Consider the following 19,003-nt stretch of genomic DNA (forward strand, 5'->3'; position numbering starts at 1 on the left):
TAATGTAGGAGGAGTGAAAAGCTCATTGGCAAACAAAGGATAGCAGACTGAATGGCTTTGGTAGTGAGAGATGGTTCCTTTCAATTTTAAGTAACTAGTTTAAATCCAGCCCAGGGGTACTATTCTTCTTCTACTGATTGCACATGTGCATTTCACTCTTGATTTTTACACAGCACTCACCCAGTCCTTGGAAACTTGTCCATCATTGATACCTGTCAGGGCGGCATAAGTGCCCTCTGACATCATGCGCCAGTGCATGCCACGATAAAGGGCCCAGCCATTCCAGAGCCCTCTCAGTTCCTTCTTCCCACCTGTGACAATTGTTGGAATTGCTTGGCTTGCCTTAGCAAGTGCTGTAAGTGTGTTCGTTGTAAATATTTTAGTGTTGTAGTTGATTAGTACTTAGTTAATGGTATAGATGGGATTAGTTTAGTTTTCGGTCCCCAGTTTTGGGATTTCTGTTTTTCAGTACAAAGTGATGCCTCAGTCACAGGGCTTCAAACCCTGCATCTCTTGCACTAGGCCAATGCCTGTGAGCGACCCACACTCAAGCTGCTTAAAGTATTTAGGGGAAGCTCATATTTCGGATCACTGCCAAATTTGCGAAGACTTTAAACCACATTCAAAGAAAGACCAAGAAGCCAGGCTATAGTTTTTGCTCATGGAGGCAGCCTTGAGATTTCTGTCAGACCCTATATGTTGTGACTCAGCATCAAGTGCTTCAGCATCAGTTAGAAGTGCGCCTCCTATGTTGTCCAAGACACAGCATTGTTAGCCCTCTCCAGTACCTAGAAGAGTCATAAGATTACTAAGAGAGGAAGGTCACCGACACCAAAATCCTCTAAGCATAGAGATAAGAGTACAGTGCAGCCAAAGCCTAAGCACCCTTCTTCAGTGGTAGCGCTGAAACTGGCACTACTGGCACATACTGTCAAGTCTCATGCCCAGAGGAGCTCCTTTTACAGCTGCAGTACTGTAGCAACCCAAGACCATATTGGTACGATCTGCTGAGCCTATCAGTACTGGTATCCGCAGCTGTGCAGGAGACTGGTACCAGCTGACAAAGGGGTGACAGTATCATCAATGCAGTATTTGGTACAGTGCCAACCCCTGTTGCTTGCCTCAGACTTCGCTTCCTTCAGTATTGTCAAAAGGAAAGCCTTCAATGTTGGCTGTGTTACACTCTTCAATGACTCAGCACCATTCTCCGGCACTGTCGGGAGCAGCTCTCCCTTGGTCGACAGAAGATGATTCGTTCTCCTTTTGAATCAGAGATTGGCTCCTTGGTTTCCCAGCCTCAGAGCCAGTCATGCTACTCCTGACCTAGGTATTACTACCCTGGGTAATCTTGAGATCCTCTGGGTGGAAAAGGATTGGTCATGTGGCCAAGTAGTCATTGGGTTCCACCACCAGTCCAGTGGCCCTTTTGGAACTTGTGGGGATTCCTCCAATTTCTGTTCGGTGTCCTTGGAGAGGCGTGGGAAATCTACTCACCAGGCACCACTTGTTCATGCACCTGGTACCGGTTCTGGTGTTGAGCAGGAAAAGGCAGTTCAGGAAGACCCTGTTGGACAGCTAGTGGAGGAGGAGCAGCCTATGCTGGTTTCTCCATCCTCCTCTCCTGACAAAGCAGTTTCCTCAGAAGGCCTCTCACCTGTTCCCGATGACCAGCTCACCAAGAGCTATTGAACAGGGATTCAAATTTGTGAATCCAGGTGGAGGAGGTTAAGGAGTCCTCTCATTGCCTTATGGATACTTTGGTTACCACAGGGCCTTCGCAGGTGGCCTTGCCTTTTAATAAGACAGTTTTGGACCCCATTAAGTCACTCTTGCAGACCTCTTCATCCTTTCCTCCCACCTCAAAAAGGGCTGAATGTAAATATTATGTTCCCTCCCAGGGGTTTGTATATCTATACTCTCATCCCTCTCTAGGTTCTTTGGTGGTGACTGCGGCCAATGAAGGAGAATGACAGGGCCAATAGGTAGCAACTCCCAAATCAACGGAGGCTAAGAAACTAGATTTATGTGGTAGAAAAGTTTATTCTACTGCAGGGTTCTAACTCAGAATTACTAATCAACATGCTCTTTTGGGATATCATGATTTTAGTATTTGGGAATCCTTGTTAAAGTTTAGAGACATGTTGCTGGAGGGCATTAGACAGGAGTTCTGTTTAGCTGATGAAAGGAAATCTGAAGCGAGAAATTTGCTGCAGGCTGGACTAGATGGAGAGAACTCAGTTACTAGGACCATGGCTTCTGCGATTTCCATGCACAGAAGTTCTTGGATGCAGTCCTCAGGACTTCCACAAGAAGACCAGCAAACAATACAAGACCTGCCCTTTGAAGGGTCTTTACTTTTTTTTGAGCAAATAGATTCTAAACTCCATGGCTTGAAGGATTCTAGGGCAACTTTAAAGTCTTTCATGTTGTATACTTCTGCACCATCCAGGAAACATTTTTTCCTGCAACAGACCCATTGTTACTTTGCCCCTGCTCCTTCTGAGGAACTGCAGGAAGAAGAAAGAATAGGGGTTAAAGATGTAGACCACCTCCTCCTTTGTTTTCTACATCAGTACCTGCTCCTTCTAGACAGCCAAGGGGTACTAAAGAGGTGTTTTAATGGGTTGGTCAAGGATGCCGTGCCAGTTTCCATGATGCCAGTTTCCACCTCCTCCATATTTCACAAACTGCCTTTCCCACTTCCTCAGTGCTTGGTCTGGGATTACTTTGGACTGATGGGTATTAAGTACTGTGGAAGTGGGATACACCCTCCGATTTGTTTCTCCCTCTCCCATCCTTGCTCCTTGTCCCTCTTTAGGAATCACTCTCATGAGGCACGCCTCCTCCAGAAGGTTCATTCTCTCCTTTGGGTAGGAGCCGTGGAGGAAGTTTCGCAGTGGCTTAGTGGTAAGGGGTTTTATTCCTGTGATTTTATAATCCTGAAAGCAAAGAGAAATCTCAGACCAATTTTAGACCTGCAGCAACTCAACAGATATCTCAAATGATAAAGTTTCACATGGTCACTCCGGATTCCATTATGCCCTCCCTGGAGACAGGTAGACTGCCCTCAACTTAAAAGATTTTCGTTTGGCAATTAATAATGGTCAAAGAAAGTATCTCAGATTTATAGTGAAACACTGGTTCACAATGCTGCCTTTTGGCCTGTCAGTGGCTCTTCAAGTTTTCACAACATGTTTGACAGTGGTAGCTGCTTTCCTGAGGAAGCTAGGAGTACAAGTCTACCCTTACCTAGATGACTGGCTAGTTGGAGGTTGGCCCAAGTTTCAGGTTCTGTGTAGTGCAGTGGTTCTTAACCTTTCCAAACTACTGTACCCCTGAAGCCTGAGTCCCACCCCCACGGGGCTGAGGCATGTAACTTAGTTTCATGGCGCCCCTGTGGATCCAGGCAATTGCCTTTCTTGCCACCCCCAATACCAGCTCTGCACTTGCGACCCCTCTAAAACCTCAGGTTAAGAAACACTGGTGTAGTGTATTCAGAGGGAATGAATAGAACAAGTAATCATCAAGTGATCGATCCCATTGGCCATTCCCAGCCTCTGGCAAACAGCAATCCCTGCCTATCCTGGCTAATAGCCATCAATGGACCTATCCTCCATGAACTTATCTAGTTATTTTTTTAACCCTGTTATAGTCTTGGCCTTCAGAACATCCTCTGGCAAGGAGTTCCACAGGTTGACTGTGTGTTGTGTGAAGAAATACTTCCTTTTGTTCATTTTAAACCTGTTGCCTATTAATTTCATTTGGTGACCCCTAGTTCTTATGTGTTATGAGAAGGAGTAAATAACACTTCCTTATTTACTTTCTCCACACCAATCATTTTATAGACTTCTATCATATCCCCCCTTAGTCATCTCTTTTCAAAGCTGAAGTCCTAGTCTTATTTATCTCTCCTCGTATGGAAGCTTTTCCATACCCCTAATAATTTTTGTTGCCCTTTTCTGTACTTTTGCCAATTCCAATAAATCTTTTTTGAGATGAGGCGATCAGATCTGCATGCAATATTCAAGATGTGGACTTACCATGGATTTATACAGAGGCAATATGATATTTTCTGTCTTACTATCGATCCCTTTCCTAATGATTCCCAACATTCTGTTAGCTTTTTGACTGCTGCTGCACATTGAGTGGATTTTCAGAGAACTATACACAATGATGCCAAGATCTCATTTTTGAGTGGTAACAGCTAATTTAGAACCCATCATTTTATATGTATAGTTGGGATTATGTTTTCCATGTGCATTACTTTGCATTTATCAGCATTGAATTTCATCTGTCATTTTGTTGCCCAGTCACCCAGTTTTGTGAGATCCCTTTGTAATTCTCTAGTTTACTTTGGACTTAATTATCTTGAGTAATTTTGTATCAGACACTATAGAAACAAGTACAAAATCAAAATAAGGACACTCAACTGTTGTGTGTTTTTTAAACAGCTGAGGTTACTTAGCAGAAGAGTTGTCAACTCTTCAGACTGATAATGGGTTGTCGTATTATGGCTGCTAACACCAACCCTCTTTATGTTCTATAAAATATCACTGCATACTTGATATTTTATTTAGGACTGTTTCACTTTAGTCTTTCCCTAACAATATTTTCTCTTCCAGTCTTTTATTCTTAAAGAAAAGCAGCATATATGCACTGGCTAGTTAATGTTTTACCTATGTGTATCTAGCTCACTCTGAGTCTGAGAATATATTGTCTTAAAAACAAAAACTTCCATATGTTTTGTAACTCTAGCTATGGTGATGTGTGTTTTTTCTGGCTCATGCTTTCAGAAACCATTAGGCAAATTGCATGCTTTCTGAAGCAAGTCACGCACATTTCTCTGCAAGCACTAATAACGTGCTCTGGCAGGGGCAGCAGGATCTTTGTGTTTACTAGACACACACAGAACAGATTTCCCTGCTGTCACTTCCAAGGCAAAATACAATATTTAAGATATTGGGGGTTTCCACAGAGTAGTAAAATACAGCAATAAAAGAGACCAAGTGGAAAATATGCAATGAACTTTGCCAGAAAATAAGTGAGTTTAAAGTAGTCTTCTTTTAGAAAACTAAGCATTTCTTTGAACTAGCAGTTTGCTAGGTGTGTCTTGAAAGTAGATTTAATAGGTTAGGGCTACTAACCTAGGGATTCTGTCTAGGGTTAATAAGCCTTTCGAAGTGCCTGTGGTATAAAGGATACTTTTGTCAGAGGACATTGGTTTTAGATTGGAACAGAGCATGTACTTCTAGTGGAGATGCTGTTATTGTCCTCTGAATGTATATGAAAGTATGTACCGCTACATCACTCCAATCCTCACACACCCCACTGGCACCCTCTTTCACTTGACAAACCAGTTAAAAATACTTCTACTTCTAAATATCTTTCATGGTCTTTCTCTAGCCAGACTTAAACACCTTGTCTCTCTCTACTCCTCTCCCCAATAAATTCGGTGATCATCTAATGCTGGCTTCCTCTCTGTCTCTTGCTATGTCTTCATTGGAAAAAAAAAAAGTGTGTTTTTTACATCGAGATAGCTATAATGAGTTATCTATCTCATTATATAAAATCCTAGTGGGGACAAGGCACTGTAGATTTACCTTGATGTAGCTAGTGGAGGTAAACCCCCCGTGAAGGGTATAGTGTTGACCTCGACTAGCCATATCAAGGTAAAAACTACCTGGGGCTTGTCTCCACTAGGATTTTACATGAAGATAGCCATCTCAAGTTAGCTATCTTAATGGAAAAGCCTCCCACTTTTAACAGTGAAGATATAGCCTCTGAGGTGGGGAGTGTTTTCAAACCAGGTGATGAGGTTGAGTGCTTTCAAGGAGGGGAGAGCGTTTGAGAGTGTTTGGCATCCAGAAGGGAGCTGGGTTCTCTCACTGAGAGAAAAGGAGGCAGTGTTTAGCAGTCAAGAAAGTATGTCGTTGAGGGAATGAGGGTCAGGAGTAGAGCTGGTTGAAACATTTTTGACATAATTTTTATGGAGATGCTGTTTTGTCTAAGCTGAAATGTTTCGTGGAAACATAGTGATTTCCACAAAGTTTTTGAAGGGAAGTTTTCTGAGTTCTGGAGATCAATGGGAGAGAGAGGGAGAGATGAAACAAAAACCTGACCTTTTCAACCCCAAAATGGGTATTTTTACACAATTTTGTTTTACAAAAATGTTCAAAAGGTTTTGGTTTTGTTCCAGTGCGGAATGAAAGCAAAGTGTCCAAACCTGGAAAGTTATTGTGAAACGGAATTGTCGTTCTCCAGCCAGCTGTAGGCAGGAGGGTTTGGTAGCCATGAGGAGGGAGAGGTGTAGTGCTACCAGTGGATTGTGATTTGGCAGGTCTTGACAGCCAGTAGGGCTTGGGCACTGTCACTGCATAGAGATGAGGAGAATTTAGTAACCACAAAGGGGTCAGGTATTTTCAATGAAGGAAATTGAGGGGCTTGTAAAGGTTTGACAGCTGGAGGGGGCAGGGGTGAGGACCCATCACTAAATGGAGGGGTTTCAGAATGATTTGGTAGTGAGGTATGTTTTTCCCTTTAATGAAGGAAATTAAATGAAAAAGCTATTAAATAAATAACACTGAGATTGAAAATGTATACATACAAAAATCAGGAAGTTCATAAGCAGGCCATATTGCACTCAGATATTAGTTTCCAATTCTATTCTTGCTGTTTTGTATTTTTCACTGTAAAATTTAGATGCAATATTAACATGGATAACTTAAGTTGAAGTTGCTGTTATGTCTGTATAGTAAGGAATATTACAGTTAAAAATAACCTAGACATTTAAAAGTAAGTTATGGGAAGGAAATACATTTTGATGTATATTCAGACTTCATACAGGCCAACATTTTCAAACTTGGGTGCCCAAAGTTGGGTACTAAATCCATATTAAGTGTTAAATTATTAAAATCGTTGAGAGCTGCACATGTTTCAGAGCTGCACCTCTGAAAATCAGGCCACTTATTTCAATGGAAGTGTAGAGCTGACCATTCCTGGGATAGCATGAGGAAGTATTGTTTCCCAGAGGTTCCTAGTACACAAGGCAGCACAAAATCAATCTGATACCAATTTATGGGGCATATCATACTCCACCAACACCATCATGTGGCTGTCCAGATCCACTGACCAGCATGAAGAGGTTGGAGCCATGGCTACACTCCTGATCTGTGCCTCCCTGCTTCTTTTGCAGTGCTGTGTATCCATGGGGGAGTAAGTAGGGAGTAGTCTCTGCACTCATTTGAGCATCGGAGCTGCAATTCTCCCTGCCCTTATGAAAGCTGCTCAAGGTCAGGCTTCTTATTCCCTCCCCACACTGTGCAAAATCAAAATCAGCATGGTGGCCTGCATGCAACCCATAGATTATCTTCTGGGCCACCTGCCCCTTAGTACCACAGATGTCAACATCTTGTTTCTTAGAGCTTGTGCCCACTAGATTATTTTTTTACCTCAAATTATACATTTCTAAAGGCTAGGCTCGATACTGCCCACACATATGCTCCAGGCTACAAATATTTGTTCTTTGAGTGCTTGTCCATAAATATTCCACTTGTTCCAGCAGTCTCTGTTGGGGCTGTGCCTGTGCTCCATCTGTCCTTGTGGGCACCCCCAACTTCCCCTCAGTTTCTTCTCACGACCTGAGTTGGAACTTGAAGTGTCTTCACTCACTGTGTGTCCTATTCTTTGTTATTTAAATAATTGTAAATAATTAGGTACCTAGGGCTAGATTCACAAAGAGATTTAGGTGGTGTGATGCTAAACCTGAGTTAGGTGCCTAGGCTCTGAATACAATGAATGGGGAGAGATAGGCATCTTAGCATCTAATTCACAAAAGCCAGTACACTAGGTGGGATGCAGCATAAATAGCCAGTGGGAGATACTGATCACAGGATTGTGTCCTAAGCCCCACCCACCTCACAGAGATTGGCATCTAAATCCTGGCTGCTGGGAGGCTCCTGTCTCTGCTAGCAATCCACAAAATGGAACCTCTTTCCTGGAGTCTGGCAGTTTAAGCGCCTAAGGTGTTTTTTGTGGGAATGAGCTCGGCAGGCACTAAACTCCACACAAAAAGCTGGGGAAGGAGGAGGATAAATACTTAGTCATTGGTCAGAGAGAGAGTGCAAGTGAGAATGATTCTGTGACCTGGTGGTTATGGCACCTACCTGGGAGGTGGGAGACCCAGCGTCCAGTCCCGGTGATTCAATAACTCTAATTATTTATAAATTTAACAGGGGAAATTGAGGAAGCATCACACCACAGTGCCCCATAGTTCAGTGGTTAGAGAGTGGTTCACTTGAGAGGTGGGAAATCCCTGTTTAAATCCTTTCTCTCCTCTGGCAGAGAGGAAAATTGAACCTGGGGTATTCCACATCCCAGATCAGTGCTCTAACCACTGGGCTCCTCCTCCAGTTGAATTTTGAATGCAGTCTAATCTGGTAGGCAACCTCTGAGATCGGTGTTCGCCTGGCTATCTTCCCCTGATTTGTGAATTGCTCTGCAACTTAGGAGATAGGCATCTGGACGCTTAGAGTAAGACAGCAGTGCACGTGCCCAGAGTTCGAAACTTAGGTACCTAGGAAACTGTTATCCTGAAAATCTAGGTTAGTTTAGGCATCTACAGTGTTCAGCAAGAGTTTTGTGAATTGCAGTGGAGCCTAAAGCTGAGACTTAGGCACCTAAACCCCACAGTTGTGTTCCTAAGTACCTTTGTGCAGTGGTTATCAATAGGTGGACCACAGGCCAAATCCGCACTTCCAAATGCTTTTGAATGGTCCCCAAAATATTTTTGTTTAATTATTATAATCATTATTATTTTTGTATTGTTTTCTCTGGAATCTGGGCCTTGACTATACCTTGACTAAAAAATTTGGACTTTGATACAAAATAATTGACTACCCCTGCTTTAATGGATAGTTAGCTAGTAATAACGGTTAGTGTTAATGATTTTTTTTGTGGGCAGCCACAAACGATAACACACATTGTTGAGGACTGCAAAATGACTCAACTTCCTGGAGGTCTTCATGCCTTGAACATCATTGATAAGAATGCTGTGGCTTGGCTTAACCAGATTGCATACACCAAGTAAATAGCCACTAATCCCCTTTTTTTGTCCTATGACTGCAGAGGTGTTAAATAGCCGCTTCACATTGAATGGTCTGTTACAATATACGTTAACTACTTATGCCGTTCTACCTTGTATTTAGCTGTGGCACTGAGTATCTTTCCCAAATCTGAAGAAGAGATCTATGGAAGCTCAAAAGCTTGTCTCTTTCACCAACAGAAGCTGGTCTAATAAGAGATACTACTTCATCAACCTTGTCTCTTTAATTTTTTTACACATTTTATAGTACTTTATGGATAGTCAATTTCACGGCTTCTTTTTGTGGGTTTTTTGTAGGACAGGGGAGAGGAAAACATTCAAAAAATAGAAAGCTATAACTTGTAAAACTATTAAAGTTGGCAGGAGGACCCAGGAAAAAGTATAGTAACCTCAACTGCTTTTAATTCATTTATTAAAACTGTCTAGGTTTCAAGTTGACAGTGGTCCTTTAATTGGTATGGCTTAATTTACAAGTTCCACAGGAGACCTTTCAGGCTAATAAGCTCCATAAGCAATCCTTTAACATGGCAAATTTAATTAATAACTTACACAACTCCTTAAACTCAATTTGAGTTCTCAGTAAGTGACAAGTTCAGTAGTGCAGAGTGATTATGAAGAACACAAAACCCTGGACCATAGACAATTTTCATGTTGCTCATGAAATGATGAATTAAAAGCAGCAGACCTTCTAAAAATACTTAGATACTATAATTGTCACCAAGGAAAGATGGAAAAAATAAATGTGAAGTTTCTAGGCCATGATACTTTTGAGATATGTTCTTAAAAGTTAGAAGATTTCTTAAAAAGTGAAAAACTGCTCATCTTTCTAACTCTCTTATCTTTATCATGCCTTTCCTGATTCACCTCAAATTTGGCAAGGAAAACAAAAGCCATGTTAATAGTCTTTTATGCCCATAGATCTTTTATATTCATGTCAGCAGAAGAAAGTGTTTTATTGGATTTGGAGGGGAGACGCATGTATTACAAGCTTTGGAGGGGAAACACATGTTTTCTCACTCCAAGGAGAAATGCAAATAAAGGAATGTAACATACGTGCTTTTTGACAGATTCGCATTGGATGTGCAGAATGTGTACTACCCTAAAAAAGAATTTATCATATTTTAGATTGTATCATAGCAAGTAGCCTTTGTATTTCCTTGAAGCCCTGATAAATTCTTCTTCTCTGTCCAATTTTATTTTATTCTTTTAATTTATTTACTTGTATTTTTAGGGCCATAAGCTTCCATAACTCTTTATAGACAAAAACAAAAATGATAGGTTCCTGACTCCAGGGATCTTACAGTCTAAGGCCTAGAACCTGCAAACACTTTAAATATATCCTTAATTTTAAGCACATGACTAGTTCTGTTGATTTCAGAGGGACTAGTCACATGCTTAACTTTATCTTGGTTGAGAGCTTGACTGCTGTCACCAGTTCTGAGTAAGCGTATGTCTACACTGATGGCAGCAAATTCACCACCGTCAAATCGATTTATCCGGATTGACTGATTTAATAAAACCACCTCCCCAAAAAGTGTAGCGCTGCGTCGACGCATTTCCCATCGGTGCAGCACTGTGGAGATGGCATGCTAAACGGAAGTTACAAAGTCTGCATAGTTTGCGTAACTCCCATCGACTGCAGATGAATTTTGCAGTCAGTGTAGACCAGGCCTAAGAGGTACAAAAGACTTCCTGACATGACAAGACCCATGTTACCCTATAGAGTTCTGAGAGGGAGGCTGAAAGAACTTACTGCCCAAAATACTATTCAAATAAGAAGGGATCATTGACTATGGAGCCTGTGGCAGGTCCGTCAAGACCAGCCACTGAAGTGTCCACTCCTACTGCTTCAGGCAATCTCCTGGTACCTCAGAGCCAAAAGGCATTACTGGTACCATCAACACTGGAAATATATGCAACTGCTATCAAGCTACTTATCCTCTTGACACTTGTTTCCCCATCAGTGCATCCAGTACTGATGTCTAGGAACCCTGCTCCTGCTCCTCTGAAGTATGAGGTGCTGATGCCACATACACTTTCATCTTCTTGGAAGACAATACCAATGCCAGTTATGATTTCTGTGGTACTACCATGTCCGTGTTCTGGCTATCTCTTTCCAGTACCTATGAGTTCCATTTCTCCATTATCAAAAGTCTCAGATTCTTCATCTTCTTCAGACTCAGTGATTTGGTCCTATGCATCCCAGCCGAGACAGAAGATACATCCTCAGTTGGAGGCTTATGTCCCAGGATTCCCACAGCAGCCTCAGCAGTGGCCACCAGACAAGAGGCAATGGCCTGATCAGGAATGGGTCCCAGGACCATGTCATTGGCCTTTCTGGACCCTATGGGGTTTCTCCCCAACTGCCCTGTCATCCCCTCATCCACATCAGTCTCTCTCCTTAGGCATGCATTGGAAGCATCGGCACCAGACACAACATCTTCCTGTCGTTGGGACTGGGACTGGTAACGTGCCAGTGGAAGCCTCCTCGGTCGTTCCTCCAGCAGAGGAGATAGAATAAACCCTGTTTTAGCATCCATGTGCTGCTTCTTCCTCTTTATCAGGTGCAGTGGTGGAAGCAGTGAGTGACTCTTCCCCACCAGATGACTATAGAGCTCACCAGGACTTGCTGAAAAAGGTAACTGCAGTCCTGGATATCCAAGCAGAGGAGGTCTGTGAGAAATTCTACAAGCTGGTGGATATTTTGGCTTCAACAGGACCCCCCCTCTTCTGATCAGTGAGGTGTTATGGAGCCAGTCAAGGTATTGTGGAAGACCCTGTCTTCCCTCTCTGCCGTAGTGAAAGGGATTTGAGCACCTATATACATATCCCCCACCTCAATAGCTGCTGCAGCTAATGAGCAGGAGAGGGAGAGACACCAGGTATTGGCATCAAAAGAAAAGGACTCAAAGAATTTTTTGATTGAAAACTTTATTCTACAAGGGACCTGCAATTTAGGATTGCAAATCAACAGGTACTTCTTGGTCCATATGACTTCACCGTGTAGGATAACATATTCAAGTTCAAGAACAGGTTACCAGACAACTGCAGACAGGAATTCATTGCGATGTGGAGGGAGGCAAGCTTATGGCCACAACGGTCCTTCAGGCCAGCTTGCATGCAGATGACTCAGCAGTTCAAGTCATGGCATCTGCCATAACTATGAGACAGTGTTCATGGCTGCAATCATCCAGCCTCCTTCCTGAGGTCCAGCAGACCATCCAAGGCCTCCCATTTTTTTCACAAGACAGATGATAGGCTCCATAGCCTTAAGGATTTTAGGGCAATGCTGAAGTTGCTTAGAATCTATATATGGACAACGAAAAAGAAGCAGTTCCAGCTGCAGCAGATCCACAGATATCCATAGATTGGTTGCTCTCTCAAATGTGTCTATTTTATGAAATTTCTTGTCTTTCTTGTGGCTTTTTCTCAAGCAAACAATGCAACAGGACCAGTCACTGGATGACATGCTTGCTCTGGTGGTTATAGAAGCAGGTAAACATGGTGCTCTCTGATCAGATTTAGAGTTTTTCTTTCCTGCTTCACTACAACTCTGATATATGCCAAATTTGACTGGCTTGTGTGTTTCTGAAAGCAACCCCTGTTATAGAGTATTGATGGCATATCATCTAAACTAGAAAACTCATTTGGTAGCCACCATTATAGTTAATCTCTCCTGGCTTCTGCTGCTAGCATCACAGAATTCTGCCCAGCTCTGATAGCTTTTGACAGTTTTATATTCCTTTGATTTTGTTGACAACACATTTTTCAAAGTTTGTGAAGAGTCTTTTTTTTCTTTGATGTAAGCTTTAAGAGGCTTGTAGCCTCCATATCTTCCTATACTTAGCTTACCTGTAGAGATAAAATTCCCAAAGTATATTGTTAGCATTACTGTCACTTTTTATTTTGTACAAGTATACAGGCAATTACAAATTAAAGCCTTCTACCAGGCAGACTAGATGCTACAGTATATCTACAAAAGTTTACAAGTGAAGAAGCATTATATTAGGAATTCACGTACATTTATATCTATCCACTATGCAGTACAAACTATGGGTACGCTATCTATTGCTGCTAGTGCATAAGCATCAGTGTGACACTAATCTGGTCAGCAAATTTGAAATGAAAATCTAGACAACTATTATAATCACTTGTGAGATTTTGACAATTAAGAATATGTGATATGAAAACATTTCAGATTAGTATATTGCAAAAGTTGATATTTGACATTTTTGCCACATGCTAAACAGCTTAATGATTTCTGGGGGAAAAAATACTTGCCCATGCAAAACCAGTAAAAATCTTCTAATACATTTTTGTTTGCTAGCTTTGACCAATAAATACTACGTTAGGTTTTGAAATTAACTTAGGCCTTGTCTACACTACACAGTTTTGTCGACAAAATGCAGCTTTCATCAACAAAACAGTGGAGGTGTACACACTGAAATGCTCCTCCCACCACCGTAACTCCCCTGCTACGCTGACATAATAAAACCATCTCGACGAGCAGCATAAAGCTTTTTGTGACACAGCACTGCGCTTGGTTATGTCGTCCTAATTGGCCTCTAGGAGGTGTCCCACAATGTCCTTCCTGACCACTCCAGTGAGCAGTTCGAACTCCGTTGCCCTGAAGGAACACAGTTCACACAACATCCTCTTAGCTGACCATGCCAGATTTCTGCAGCAGATGCTCTACTGCATGGAGTACACTGGAGCTGTTGGATCTGCTGATATTGTACTGATATCATGTACTCCCCATGGGGAGAGGAGGCTGTGCAGTCGCAGCTTCGCTCCAGCCATAGGAACTTTGATATCTACGAGCTGCTTGCTAGTGACATGCAGGAGAAGGGGCACAAAAGGGACATGCAGCAGTGCCATGCTAAGATCAAGGAACTCAGGCAAGTGCACCAGAAGGCAAGGGAGGCCAACCGTCGCTCTGATGTGGTGCCAAAGACATGCTGCTTCTACAAGGAGCTGCACACCATCCTCAGTGGTGAAACCACCTCCACTGCCAAGAGCCCCATGGATTCTTCACGGGGATTGAGGGCAGTGGCCAGCGGATCAGCCCCAGTGACGAAGTGATGGATGAGGAAGTGGAACTGGAGGACGATGTGGAGCACACGACAGGGTCTTCCAGTGGTACTGAGAGTCAGGACCTTTTTTTGACTCTGGAGTGGTCTAGCCAGTCCCAGCACTCTGGTTTTGGCATGAATGATGCAGAAGAGGGGAGCTCCGGTAAGTGCTCCATTTGCTTTGATTCTGCACAGTGAGAGGAGACTAAGTTCTCGTTAATTTTGTTATATGGTAGAGTCTCCTTAACAACAGTGCCTGTGCATCTACGCATTGGGGCTATGATGGAAAAGTTTGTTAATGTACACAGGAATGTCCTGGGAATCCTCCATAGAGTTCTCTAGGAAACTTTGCTGTAGGTATTCTGCAATCCTCTGCCAAAGGTTCCTTGGCAGCGCTGCCTTGTTTCTCCCACCACTGTAGGAAACTTTGCCATGCCACCTGGCAATTATTTCGGCAGGGACCAGAGTAGTGCACAGGCAAGTAGCATATGGAGGTGGTCTGAAGCCACAAGCATGCAAGAGATGCACCACTGAATCCTGGGTTACCCTTAGGAGTGAGATATTGGGTTTGATTACCCTAGCCTGTGGAAAAGGGTACCAATATTCAGAATAGTCTCCCTAGCCACTTGTAGCAATCCCCTTCGCAAACCACCTAGACTCTTTGTCCATTCTTTCCCATTCCCCCTTCCAACCCCCCTGCCCCGCCCCGGCAAACTCACCATATTTGGGACACCCGCTGAGCTGTGTGCTAATGAAGGGACAGTAAGTGTAACTTTTGTGATTCATGGCTGTCAGCACACTCACAATCCTGTTTCTGTTCACTCTTTCTTTGGCTTCTGCAGATGTGCCCTTAAACACCCATTCCTTTGCACTGGCAGAGCACCTCTGTCACATAAGGCAGCGAACCAGGAGGAGTAAGGAGGAGATGTTTCACAAAGTGCTGCAGTCAACAGATACAGCACATAGCGAAACAAGAGTGTAAAGGGAGACAATTAATGAAAAACTCAGGCTGGATAACCTGGAAAAGAGACAGGGGCAGGAGCAGAGTGGATGATAAAACTTGTGGAAGGCCAGACAGAGATGCTGAAGTCCCTCATTATGCTGCAGTCTGAAGACATCCGTGCACAACTCCCCCTGCAGCCAATACAGAACTTTGTTCCATACCCTCCACAAACTTCCCCTCCGCATTCCTTGTGTGTCACCGGTTCCTCACATTATCTTGTGCATTCCATGTCTAGGGACTGGTTTCACAATGAAAGCTGGAGTTACACACAGCTGTGAGAGCTGTAACCGAGAGACTGTTCCGTTTTTCCATGTCCCGTTTGACCAAAAATTTTTGTTTTGTCCTGTTGTTAAACTTGAGTCTTTGAAATAAAATGAATACATTGGTCAGTGGTAACATTCAAACACAGTGGCTATAGACAGGAATATTTGCTTAGTACAATTAATGTTCAGGAAGCAAGCACTACAGGGGTAATTCAAGGTGGCAAGTGAACATTGACACATAAAGACACGTTACTGGAAATCACTGTCAAAATGCTCTTTCCAAGCCTCCCTGAGTTGAATAGCCTCTCGCTGTGCCCCCTCTCATTGCCCTTATATCTAGCTGCTCAAAATCAGCAGCCAGCTGATCAGCCTCAGCGGTCCTCCCCTGGGGAAACTTTTCCCCTTCGATTCGCAAATATTATGGAGAGTGCAGCAGGCTGTAATGACTATGGGAATATTTTCTACATTGAAGTCTAAGCAGTCAAAAAGACAGTGCCAACGACCTTTTAATCAGTGAAAGGCACATTCAACAGTCATTTGGCACCTGCTGAGTCTGTTTTTGAAGTGCTCCTTGCTCTTCTCTAGGTTCCTGGTGTAAACTTCATGAGCCATAGGAGCAAGGGGTAAGCTGGATCTCCAGGGATCACTATGAGCATTTCCACATCCCCCATTAGAATCATCTGGTCTGGAAAGAAAGTCCCAACATCCAGCTTTTTATACAGTCCAGTGGTCTGAAAGATGCATGCATCATGCACCTTCCCTGACTGCCCCGCATTGATGTCAGTGAAAAAGCCCCGGAACTCCACCAGCACCTGCACGACCATGAAGAAATAGCTCTTTCAGTTGATGTACCTCCATTGCAAGATGGTCTGGGGCCAAATTTGGGATATGTGTTCCATCTATCGCCCCACCACAGTTAGGGAATCCCATTGCCTCAAAGTCATCAATTATTTCCTGGACATTACCGAGAGTCACAGTCATTCGTAGCAGGAGGCAATTCATGTCTCTGCACACTTTTATCACCGCAAACCCCACGGTGGACCTGCCAACTCCATACTGATTTGTGACTGACCAATAATAGTCTGGAGTTGCCAGCTTCCACAAAGTGATTGCCACTCACTTTTCCACAGTGAGGGCAGCTCTCATTCTGGTGTCCTTGCGCTGCAGTGCTGGGGCAAGCTCTGCACACAGTTCCAGAAAGGTGGATTTGCGCATCCGAAAGTTCTGCAGCCACTGCTCATCATCCCATACATGCATCACAATGCAATCCCACCACTCAATGCTTGTTTCCCGAGCCCAGAACTGGCGGTCCACTATGTGCAGCTGTTCCATGAATACCACCATCAATCTTGAATTATTGCTTTCTATGGCAGACAGCAGGGCAGGCATTACCAATTCACCCTCTGTTTCACAGCTCATGAAATACTGCAGGACCAGCCGCATTGTTTTCATAACACTCATCACCAGTTCAGGATCCATGCTGTCAGGCAGAATTAGCGGGAGCTCAGTTTACAAGAGCTGTTGAAAAACAACATGAAACAAAGTTGGAATGATGGGATGGAAAGAACTGCATCACGGGACAGCAAGTATACCCCTAAGATGCACCATGATCCATTCCCAGAGCTTCCAGCAGAAGGTGACAGGATGGCAACTTGCACAGAGAGAGAGCTACCCAAGATGTAACACTCTCTATTGATGCGAGAGCCGCGACTGTGGACGCACTTCACCGACGCAAGGAGCGTTGTGTGGACATGTACAGCCAATGTAATTAAAGTGGCTTATGATCGTCGACGTAACTTAAGTTGACTTAACTCTGTAGTATAGACATGGCCTTAAACAGTAAAAATTATAGTCATAGTCATGTTGCTGTGTTTCTGGTACTGTGCAAACACTGGCATTTTCTCATTTTGAGTATCGTTTTTTCACCTCGCCTACAGGCTTATGGAACCACTTGACAACACATCATACCTCATCTAAACATACATAAAATAAGCTTTCAAATGATATATGATGTGAGTGTATGTTAAAACTCCAAAAATGTGGTCCTTTTTGGAGAATTGCCGCACACCTCCTTGAACAATAAATCAGCAACTGTCACTAGGCCTAGTTACTGTATGTAGTTTTTGGGAAGCCTTTCAGGATTCCCCCTGTGCAGTGTTTCAAGGACTCTGCTTTGCATGACCTAACTTTCTAGTTAGGCAGTCAGAACGTGTCTCCTGTAAACTGTTAACACCACTTCTGCATTTGTCAGAAGAGGTCAGTGAAGAGCAACACAAAGATCTCTCTCCCTTAATCAAGGGGATAAGAACGCTGCTTCTGCCAAATTCTCTCTCTCTGAACTGACATTCCTGCTTGGGCTAGCTCCAGCTAATATTTTTCATTACAATTGACTGATAGATTTTAGGGTACAGGTCCCACCTGCAGATCTCTAAATCTTTCCCTAATCTGTTACTTACTGAGGTCCTACTTGATCTCAGAAACCAGCAGATGCCTTTCCAGTTGACTTTAATCAGAGTTGGATTGGGCCCTAACTCAGACAGTGGTCAGGAGATACTCTGGCAAAGGTATATTATGTAGTGGAAAGCAAAATTGATGGTAGCTGTCGCATATTTTTCTAATCATGTAGTGAGCATAATGCCTGATTTACTAGTGTTGAGTTTTTGTTTGTTATGTAAGCAAGTGTTTATCTTGTTTTATCTCCCTCTTATGAGTTCCAGAAAATCTGGATTATGTTCCAGAGGTCTGCTTGGGCCTAATTTTAAAGACCAACCTGGATCTAAACCTGACCTGAGAGCATCAAATAGTTTTCAGAACCAACTTGACCCAAACCCAACACTTCACCCTGTGTCAATGCTGCTACCTCATCTCTGGGTTTGGTCTGCTGAGGGCTTCCTGCTCGCCCCACACCCGTAACCCATCTCTGGCCACTTCCTGCCTGTGGGCTCAGCGCAGTGGTGGCTGCATGCCCTGTTTCTGCTGAACGACACCACCTCACTGTGCTGTGTGTGCTGCAGAGACCGCAAGTTGTTGGCACACTCACTCTGCAGCACACAGCACAGTGAAGTGGCAGTGGCTGGCAGGAGCAGGGCATGTAGCCATTGCCATGCCAATCCCACAGACAGGAGCAAGTGATAGGAGATGACCCAGCCTCAGCCCGAGAGGGTTGGGTTGTTTTCAGAACTGACTTGACCTCAACTTGACAGTGTCCCATCGGGTTCTGATCGGCTTGCAAGGCTCTACCTTGTTCCTTCTCCTATGGTCTGAAACAGTAATTTGATCCATATCAGTTAGTTACATTTTGGCTCATTTTGATCCATAGAGTCATTCATAGTTAGAGGCTCAATTTACTTTCTCCCCTCTTTCACTTGGTAGGAGGAAACTCCTAAGAAACTGAACAAGAAACCATGAAATCCCAAGGCAAATGGTGTGACTGTCTCAGCCAAGACACAGTTCAGTAAGATGCAGCATGCACCTTCATTGTCTGAATCTGAGCAAGCAAAATTGACACCATCTCTATCCAAGTGTAATTGCTCCAAGGGGGGAAAAAAGAAACGTCAAAACATTT

At 43.4% G+C, this 19,003-nt stretch overlaps 1 protein-coding gene across 1 annotated transcript in view; it reads left to right on the top strand.

Moving 5' to 3' along the window:
- Positions 1-19,003, top strand: part of SPAG17 (sperm associated antigen 17) — a 156,131-nt gene that overhangs the window by 19,855 nt on the left and 117,273 nt on the right. The window lies entirely within an intron of this gene.

This window comes from Emydura macquarii, unplaced genomic scaffold, assembly GCF_026122565.2.
Source record: "Emydura macquarii macquarii isolate MOO-44397 ecotype Brisbane River unplaced genomic scaffold, CSIRO-AGI_Emac_v2 contig_1119, whole genome shotgun sequence".
Lineage (NCBI taxonomy): Eukaryota > Metazoa > Chordata > Testudines > Chelidae > Emydura > Emydura macquarii.